Genomic DNA, 10485 nt, shown 5'->3' on the forward strand with positions numbered 1-10485 from the left:
AAGCTTTAGTTATCGATTATTGACTTTTTACCCTTCTTTGGTGCCTTGGATATGTGCTAGGACCTTACGATTTTGCATGAAGGGAGGTCTAGCAGCCACGTTTCATGGGGGAATGTGAAACGTGTTCATATGTAGTGAAAACTTGAGAAATCAGCCCGTTTCGTCTTTTGCTATCGAATCAACTTAATGCCAGATTGTCATATTGGCCGCTCTTTTCTCTGAAACGGTTCCATTTATCGTGTGCAAAGCTATCTCGCCTACTGCGGAATGCCTAGACACTAAAAGCATCATAATGGAACATAGGAGAAGCATCTAAGTTGATGTGATAGCCAGTACGAAGCCGTACATTTCAAGTTTTAGTTATCGATTATTGACTTTTTAGACGGCTTTGGCGCCTTGGACATGAGCTAGTACCTAAAGATTTTCCATCAAGATAGGTATAGCAGCCGCGTTGCACAGGGGAATGTGAAAAGTGTTCATATGTAGTGAAAACCTGAGAAATCTGCCCGTTTTCGTCATTTGCTATCGAATCGACTTAATGCCAGATCGTCATATTGACGGTTCTTCTCTCTGAAATGGTTACATTTATCGTGTGCAATGCTATGTCGCGTGCTGCGGTATGTGGAGACACGAAAATCACCATAATATAATACAAAAGAAGCATCTAAGTTGATGTGATAGAAAGTACGAAGCAGTACAATTCAAGCTTTAGTTATCGATTATTGCCTTTTTTAGACGGCTTTGGTGCCTTGGACATGAGCTAGGACCTTCAGATTTTGCATGAAGGGAGGTCTAGCAGCCGCATTGCACGGTGGAATGTGAAAAGTGTTCATATGTAATGAAAACCTGAGAAATCCTCCTTTTCGTCATTTGCTATCGAATCAACTTAATGCCATATTGTCAAATTAGCCGCTCTTCTCTCTGAAACGGTCACATTTATCGTGTGCAAACCTATGTCGCGAGCTGCGGAATGCCTAGACACTAAAAGCACAATAATAGAACACAGAAGAAGCTTCTAAAATGATGTGACTGCCAGTACCAGACAGTGCAATTCAAGTTTTAGTTATCGATTATTGTCTTTATAGACGGCTTTGGTGCCTTGGACATGAGCTAGGACTTTAAGATTTAGCAGGAATAGAGGTCTCGCAGCCGCGTTGCACGGGGGAATATGAAAAGTGTTCATATGTAGTAAAAACCTGAGAAATCCGCCCGTTTTCGTCATTTGCTATAGAATCGACTTAATGCCAGATCGTCATATTGGCCGCTCTTCTCTCTGAAACTGTTACATTTGTCGTGTGCAAAGCCATATCGCGTGCTGCGGTATGTGGAGACACTGAAAACAGCATAATAGAACACACAAGAAGCTTCTATGTTGATCTGATAGCCAGTACGAAGCAGTGTAATTCATGTTTTAGTTATCGATTATTGACTTTTTAGACGGCTTTGGTGCATTGGACATGAGCTAGGATCTTAAGATTTTGCACGAAGGGAGGTCTAGTAGCCACGTTGCACGGGGTGATGTGAAAAGTTTCGTATGTAGTAAAAGCTGAGAAATCCGCCCGTTTTCGTTATTTGCTATCGAATCGACCTAATGCCAGATCTTCATATTTGCCGCTCTTCTCTCTTGAACGGTTACATTTATCGTGTGCAAAGCTATCTCGCCTACTGCGGAATGCCTAGACACTAAAAGCACCATAATGGAACATAGGAGAAGCATCTAAGTTGATGTGATAGCCAGTACGAAGCCGTACATTTCAAGTTTTAGTTATCGATTATTGACTTTTTAGACGGCTTTGGCGCCTTGGACATGAGCTAGTACCTTAAGATTTTGCATCAAGGTAGGTATAGTAGCCGCATTGCACAGGGGAATGTGGAAAGTGTTCATATGTAGTGAAAACCTGAGAAATCTGCCCGTTTTCGTCATTTGCTATCGAATCGACTTAATGCCATATCGTCATATTGACGGTTCTTCTCTCTGAAATGGTTACATTTAACGTGTGCAATGCTATGTCGCGTGCTGCGGTATGTGGAGACACGAAAAGCACCATAATATAATACAAAAGAAGCATCTAAGTTGATGTGATAGAAAGTACGAAGCAGTATAATTCAAGTTTTAGTTATCGATTATTGAATTTTTAGACGATTCTGGTGCCTTGGATATGAGCTAGGACCTTACGACCCTGCATGAAGGGAGGTCTAGCAGCCGCGTTGCACGCGAGAATGTGAAAAGTGTTTATATGTAGTGAAAACCTGAGAAATCCGCCCGTTTTCGTCATTTGCTATCGAATCGACTTAATCCCAGATCGTCATATTGGCCTGTATTCTCTCTGAAACGTTTACATTTATCGTGTTCAAACCTATGTCGCGAGCTGCGGAATGCCTGAACACTAAAAGCACCATAATAGAACACAGAAGAAGCATCTAAGTTGATGTGATAGAAAGTACTTAGCCGTACATTTCAAGTTTTAGTTATCGATTATTGACTTTTTAGACGGCTTTGGTACATTGGACATGAGCTAGGACCTTAAGATTTTGCATGAAGGGAGGTCTAGCAGCCACGTTGCACGAGAGAATGTGAAAAGTGTTCATATGTTGTGAAAACCTGAGAAATCCGCCCGTTTTCGATATTTGCTATCGAATCGACCTAATGCCAGATCTTCATATTGGCCGCTCTTCTCTCTTGAACGGTTACATTTATCGTGTGCAAAACTATCTCGCCTGCTGCGGAATGCCTAGACACTAAAAGCACCATAATGGAACATAGGAGAAGCATCTAAGTTAATGTGATAGCCAGTACGAAGCCGTACATTTCAAGTTTTAGTTATCGATTATTGACTTTTTAGACGGCTTTGGTGCCTTGGACATGAGCTAGTACCTTAAGATTTTGTAAGAAGGTAGGTATAGCAGCCGCGTTGCACAGGGGAATGTGAAAAGTGTTCATATGTAGTGAAAACCTGAGAAATCTGCCGTTTTCGTCATTTGCTATCGAATCGACTTAATGCCAGATCGTCATATTGACGGTTCTTCTCTCTGAAATGGTTACATTTATCGTGTGCAATGCTATGTCGCGTGCTGCGGTATGTGGAGACACGAAAAGCACCATAATATAATACAAAAGAAGCACCTAAGTTAATGTGATAGCCAGTACGAAGCAGTACAATTCAAATTTCAGTTATCGATTATTGCCTTTTTTAGACGGCTTTGGTGCCTTGGACATGAGCTAGGACCTTCAGATTTTGCAGGAAGGGAGGTCTAGAAGCCGCGTTGCATGGGAGAATGTGAAAAGTGTTGATATGTAGTGAAAACCGGAGAAATCCGCCTGCTTTCGTAATTTGCTATAGAATCGACTTAATGCCAGATCGTCATATTGGCCGCTTTTCTCTCTGAAACGGTTGCATTTATCGTGTACAAAGCTATGTCGCGTGCTGCGGTATGAGGAGACACTAAAAGCACCATAACAGAACACAGAAGAAATTTCTAAGTTGATGTGATAGAACACAGAAGAAGCTTCTAAGTTGATGTGAAAGCCAGCACGTAGCAGTACAATTCAAGTTTTGGTTATCGATTATTGAGTTTTTAAACGGCTTTGGTGAATCGAACATGATCTAAGACCTTAAGATTTGGCATGAAGGGAATTCTAGCAGCCACGTTGCACGGGGTGATGTGAAAAGTTTCGTATGTAGTGAAAAGCTGAGAAATCCGCCCGTTTTCGTTATTTGCTATCGAATCGACCTAATGCCAGATCTTCATATTGGCCGCTCTTCTCTCTTGAACGGTTACATTTATCGTGTGCAAAGCTATCTCGCCTGCTGCGGAATGCCTAGACACTAAAAGCACCATAATGGAAGATAGGAGAAGCATCTAAGTTGATGTGATAGCCAGTACGAAGCCGTACATTTCAAGTTTTAGTTATCGATTATTGACTTTTTAGACGGCTTTGGTGTCTTGGACTTGAGCTAGTACCTTAAGATTTTGTAAGAAGGTAGGTATAGCAGCCGCGTTGCACAGGGGAATGTGAAAAGTGTTCATATGTAGTGAAAACCAGAGAAATCGGCCCGTTTTCGTCATTTGCTATCGAATCGACTTAATGCGAGATCGTCATATTGACGGTTCTTCTCTCTGAAATGGTTACATTTATCGTGTGCAAAGCTATGTCGCGTGCTGCGGTATGCGGAGACACTAAAAACTGCATAATAGAACACACAAGAAACTACTAAGTTGATGTGATAGCCAGTACGAAGCAGTGCAATTCAAGTTTTAGTTATCGATTATTGACTTTTTAGACGGCTTTGGTGCATTGGACATGAGCTAGGACCTGAAGATTTTGCATGAAGGGAGGCCTAGCAGCCACGTTGCACAACAGAATGTGAAAAGTGCTCATATATATTAAACACCTGAGGAATTCGCCCGTTTTCTTTATTTGCTATCGAATCGACTTAATGCCAGATCGTCATATTGGACGCTCTTCTCTCTGAAACGGTTACATTTATCGCGTGCAAAGCTATGTCGCGTGCTGCGGTATGAGGAGACACTAAAAGCACCATAACAGAACACAGAAGAAATTTCTAAGTTGATGTGTTAGAACACAGAAGAAGCTTCTAAGTTGATGTGAAAGCCAGCACGTAGCAGTACAATTCAAGTTTTAGTTATCGATTATTGACTTTTTAGACGGCTTTGGTGCATTGGACATGAGCTAGGACCTGAAGATTTTGCATGAAGGGAATTCTAGCAGCCACGTTGCACGGGGTGATGTGAAAAGTTACGTATGTAGTAAAAGCTGAGAAATCCGCCCGTTTTCGTTATTTGCTATCGAATCGACCTAATGCCAGATCTTCATATTTGCCGCTCTTCTCTCTTGAACGGTTACATTTATCGTGTGCAAAGCTATCTCGCCTACTGCGGAATGCCTAGACACTAAAAGCACCATAATGGAACATAGGAGAAGCATCTAAGTTGATGTGATAGCCAGTACGAAGCAGTACAATTCAAGTTTTAGTTATCGATTATTACCTTTTTAGACGGCCTTGGTGCCTTGGACATGAGCTAGGACCTTAAGATTTTGCATGAAGGGAGGTCTAGCAGCCACGTTGCAAGAGAGAATGTGAAAAGTGTTCATATGTTGTAAAAACCTGAGAAATCCGCCCGTTTTCGTTATTTGCTATCGAATCGACCTAATGCCAGAGCGTCATATTGGCCGTTCTTCTCTCTGAAATGGTTACATTTATCGTGTGCAAAGCTACGTCGTGTGCTGCGGTATGTGGTAACACCAAAAGCACCATAATATAATACAAAAGAAGCATCTAAGTTGATGTGATAGCCAGTACGAAGCAGTACTATTCAAGTTTTACGTATCGATTATTGACTTGTCAGACGGCATTGGTGCCGTGGACATGAGCTAGGACTTTAAGATTTTGCAGGAATGGAGGTCTCGCAGCCGCGTTGCACGGGGGAATGTGAAAAGTGTTCATATGTAGTGAATACCTGAGAAATCCGCCCGTTTTCGTCATTTGCTATCGAATCGACTTAATGCCAGATCGTCATATTGTCCGCTCTTCTCTCTGAAACTGTTACATTTGTCGTGTGCAAAGCCATATCGCGTGCTGCGGTATGCGGAGACACTAAAAACAGCGTAATAGAACACACAAGAAGCTTCTAAGTTGATGTGATACCAGTAAGAAGCAGTACAATTCAAGTTTTAGTTATCGTTTATTGACTTGTCATACGACTTTGGTGCCTTCAACAAGAGCTGTGACCTTAAGATTTTGCATGAAGGGAGGTCTAGCAGCCACGTTGCACGAGAGAATGTGAAAAGTATTCATATGTTGTAAAAACCTGAGAAATCCGACCGTTTTCGTCATTTGCTATCGAATCGACTTAATGCCAGATCGTCATATTGGCCGGTATTCTCTCTGAAACGGATACATTTATCGTGTGCAAACCTATGTCGCGAGCTGCGGAATGCCTGAACACTAAAAGCACCATAACAGAACACAGAAGAAGCATGTAAGTTGATGTGATAGAAAGTACATAGCCGTACATTTCAAGTTTTAGTTATCGACTATTGACTTTTTAGACGGCTTTGGTGCCTTGGACATGAGCTAGTACCTTAAGATTTTGTAAGAAGGTAGGTATAGCAGCCGCGTTGCACAGGGGAATGTGAAAAGTGTTCATATGTAGTGAAAACCTGAGAAATCGGCCCGTTTTCGTCATTTGCTATAGAATCGACTTAATGCCAGATCGTCATATTGGCCGCTCTTCTCTCTGAAACGGTTACATTTATCGTGTGCAAAGCAATGTCTCGTGCTAAGGTAAGCGGAGACACTAAAAACACCATAATAGAACACACATGAAGCTTCTAAGTTGATGTGATAGCCATTACGAAGCAGTAGATTTCAAGTTTTAGTTATCCATTATTGACTTTTTATATGGCTTTGGTGCCTAGGACATGTGCTAGGACCATAAGAATTTGCAAGAAGGGAGGTCTAGCAGCTGCGTTGCACGGGGGAATTCGAAAAGTGTTCAAATACAGTGAAAACCTGAGATATCCGCCTATGTTTCGTCATTTGCTATCGAAACGACTTAACGCCAGATCGTCATAGTGCCCGCTATTCTCTCTGAAACCGTTATAATTATCGTGTGCAAAGCTATGTCGCGTGCTGCGGTATGCAGAGACACTAAAAGCATCATAATAGAACACAGAAGAAGCTTCTAAGTTGATGTGATAGCTAATACGAAGCAGTGCAATTAAAGTTTTAGTTATCGATTATTGAATTTATAGACGATTCTGGTGCCTTGGACATGAGCTAGGACCTTACGACCCTGCATGAAGGGAGGTCTAGCAGACGCGTTGCACGGGGGAATGTGAAAAGTGTTCATATGTAGTGAAAACCTGAGAAATCCGCCCGTTTTCGTCATTTGCTATCGAATCGACTTAATGCCAGATCGTCATATTGGCCGGTATTCTCTCTGAAACGGATACATTTATCGTGTGCAAACCTATGTCGCGAGCTGCGGAATGCCTGAACACTAAAAGCACCATAACAGAACACAGAAGAAGCATGTAAGTTGATGTGATAGAAAGTACATAGCCGTACATTTCAAGTTTTAGTTATCGACTATTGACTTTTTAGACGGCTTTGGTGCCTTGGACATGAGCTAGTACCTTAAGATTTTGTAAGAAGGTAGGTATAGCAGCCGCGTTGCACAGGGGAATGTGAAAAGTGTTCATATGTAGTGAAAACCTGAGAAATCGGCCCGTTTTCGTCATTTGCTATCGAATCGACTTAATGCGAGATCGTCATATTGACGGTTCTTCTCTCTGAAATGGTTACATTTATCGTGTGCAATGCTATGTCGCGTGCTGCGGTATGTGGAGACACGAAAAGCACCATAATATAATACAAAAGAAGCACCTAAGTTAATGTGATAGCCAGTACGAAGCTGTGCAATTCAAGTTTTAGTTATCGATTATTGACTTTTTAGACGGCTTTGGTGCCGTGGGCATGGTCTAGGACCTTAAGATTTTGCAGGGAGGGAGGTCTAGCCGCCGCGTTGCATGGGGGAATGTGAAAAGTGTTCATATGTAGTTAAAACCGGAGAAATCCGCCTGCTTTCGTCATTTGCTATTGAATCGACTTAATGCCAGATCGTCATATTGGCCACTTTTCTCTCTGAAACGGTTACATTTATCGTGTGCAAAGCTATGTCGCTTGCTGTGGTATGTGGAGACACTAAAAGCACCATAATAGAACACAGAAGAAGCTTCTATGTTGATGTGAAAGCCAGCACGTAGCAGTACAATTCAAGTTTTAGTTATCGATTATTGACTTTTTAGACGGCTATGGTGCATTGGACATGAGCTAGGACCTGAAGATTTTGCATGAAGGGAATTCTAGCAGCCACGTTGCACGGGGTGATGTGAAAAGTTTCGTATGTAGTGAAAAGCTGAGAAATCCGCCCGTTTTCTTTATTTCTATCGAATCGACCTAATGCCAGATCGTCTTATTTGCCGCTCTTCTCTCTGAAATGGTTACATTTACCTTGTGCAAAGCTATGTCGCGTGCTGCGGTATGTGGAAACAGTAAAAGCACCATAATATAATACAAAAGAAGCATCTAAGTTGATGTGATAGCCAGTACGAAGTAATACAATTCACGTTTTAGGTATCGATTATTGACTTTTTAGCTGGCTTTGGTGCCTTGGACATGAGCTAGGACCTTAAGATTCTGCATGAAAGGAGAACTAGCAGCCGAGATGCACGGGAGAATGTGAAAAGTGTTCACATGTAGTAAAAACCTGTGAAATCCGTCCGTTTTCGTCATTTGTTATCGAATCGACTTAAAGCCAAATCGTCAGATTGGCCTCTCTTCTCTCTGAAACGGTTGTACTTATCGTCTGCAAAGCTATGTCGGGTGCTGCGGTATGCGGAGACACTTAAAGCACCATAGTAGAACACAGATGAAGCTTCTAAGTTGATGTAATAGCCAGTAAGAAGTAGTCCAATTCAAGTTTTAGGTATCGATTATTGACTTTTTAGCTGGCTTTGGTGACTTGGACATGAGATAGGACCTTAAGATTCTGCATGTAAGGGGAACTAGAAGCCGACTTGCACGGGAGAATGTGAAAAGTGTTCATATGTAGTAAAAACCTGAGAAATCCGTCCGTTTTCGTCATTTGTTATCGAATCGACTTAATGCCAAATCGTCACATTAACCTCTCTTCTCTCAGAAACGGTTGTACTTATCGTCTGCAAAGCTATGTCGCGTGCTGCGGTATGTGTAGACACTAAAAACACCATAGTAGAACACAGATGAAGCTTCTATGTTGATGTAATAGCCAGTAAGAAGTAGTACAATTCAAGTATTAGTTATCGATTATTGACTTTTTAGCTGGCTTTGGTGCGGTTGGACATGAGCTAGGACCTTAAGATTCTGCATGAAAGGAGAACTAGCAGCCGAGTTGCGCGGGAGAATGTGAAAAGTGTTCATATGTAGTAAAAACCTGGGAAATCCGTCCGTTTTCGTCATTTGTTATCGAATCGACTTAAAGCCAAATCGTCACATTGGCCTCTCTTCTCTCTGAAACGGTTGTACTTATCGTCTGCAAAGCAATGTCGCGTGCTGCGGTATGTGGAGAACTAAAAGCACCATAGTAGAACACAGATGAAGCTTCTATGTTGATGTAATAGAAAGTAAGAAGTAGTACTATTCAAGTTTTAGGTATCGATTATTGACTTTTTAGGTGGCTTTGGTGCCTTGGACATGAGCTAGGACCTTAAGATTCTGCATGAAAGGAGGACTAGCAGCTGAGTTGCACGGGAGAATGTGAAAAGTGTTCATATGCAGTAAAAACCGGAAAAATCCGTTCGTTATCGTCATTTGTTATCGAATCGACTTAAAGCCAGATCGTCACATTGGCCGCTCTTCTCTCTGAAATGGTTGTACTTATCGTCTGTAATGCTATGACGTGTGCTGTGGTTTGCGGAGACTCTAAAACCAACATAGTAAAACACAGATGAAGCATCTAATTAAATGTAATAGCCTGTAAGAAGTAGTACAATTCAAGTTTTAGGTATCGATTATGGACTTTTTAGCTGGCTTTGGCGCCTTGGAGATGAGCTAGGACCTTAAGAATCTGCATGAAAGGAGGACTGGCAACCGAGTTGTACGGGAGAATGTGAAAAGTGTTCATATGTAGTAAAAACCTGAGAAATCCGTCCGTTTTCGTCATTTGTTATCGAATCGCATTAAAGCCAGTTCGACACTTTTGCCTCTCTTCTCTCTGAAACGGTTGTACTTATCGTCTGCAAGGCTATGACGTGTGTTGCGGTATGCGGAGACACTAAAAGCACCATAGTAGAACACACATGAAGCTTCTAAGAAGGTGTAATAGCCAGTAAGAAGTAGTACAATTCAAGTTTTATTTATCGATTATTGACTTTTTACCCTTCTTTGTTGCCTTCGTCATGAGCTAGGAACTTAAGATTTTGCATGAAAGGAGGACTAGCAGCCGCGTTGCACGGGAGAATGTGAAAAGTGTTCATATGTAGTAAAAACCTGAGAAATCCGTCCGTTTTCGTCATTTGTTATCGAATCGACTTGAAGCCAGATCGACACATTGGCCGCACTTCAGTCTGAAACGGTTACATTTATCGTCTGCAAAGCTATGTCTCGTGCTGCGGTATGCGGAGACACTAAAAGCACCATAGTAGAACACAGATGAAGCTTCTAGGTTGATGTAATAGCCAGTAAGAAGTAGTACAATTCAAGTTTTAGTTATCGATTATTGACTTTTTACACTACTTTGGTGCCTTGGACATGTTCTAGGACCTTAACGTTTTGCATGAAAGGAGGACTAGCTGCCGCGTTGCACGGGAGAATGTGAAAAGTGTTCATATGTAGCAAAAACCTGAGAAATCCGCACGTTTGCGTCATTTTTTATCGAATCGACTTAAAGCCAGATCATCACATTGGCCGCTCTTCTCTC

This window comes from Schistocerca gregaria, unplaced genomic scaffold, assembly GCF_023897955.1.
Source record: "Schistocerca gregaria isolate iqSchGreg1 unplaced genomic scaffold, iqSchGreg1.2 ptg000437l, whole genome shotgun sequence".
NCBI lineage: Eukaryota > Metazoa > Arthropoda > Insecta > Orthoptera > Acrididae > Schistocerca > Schistocerca gregaria.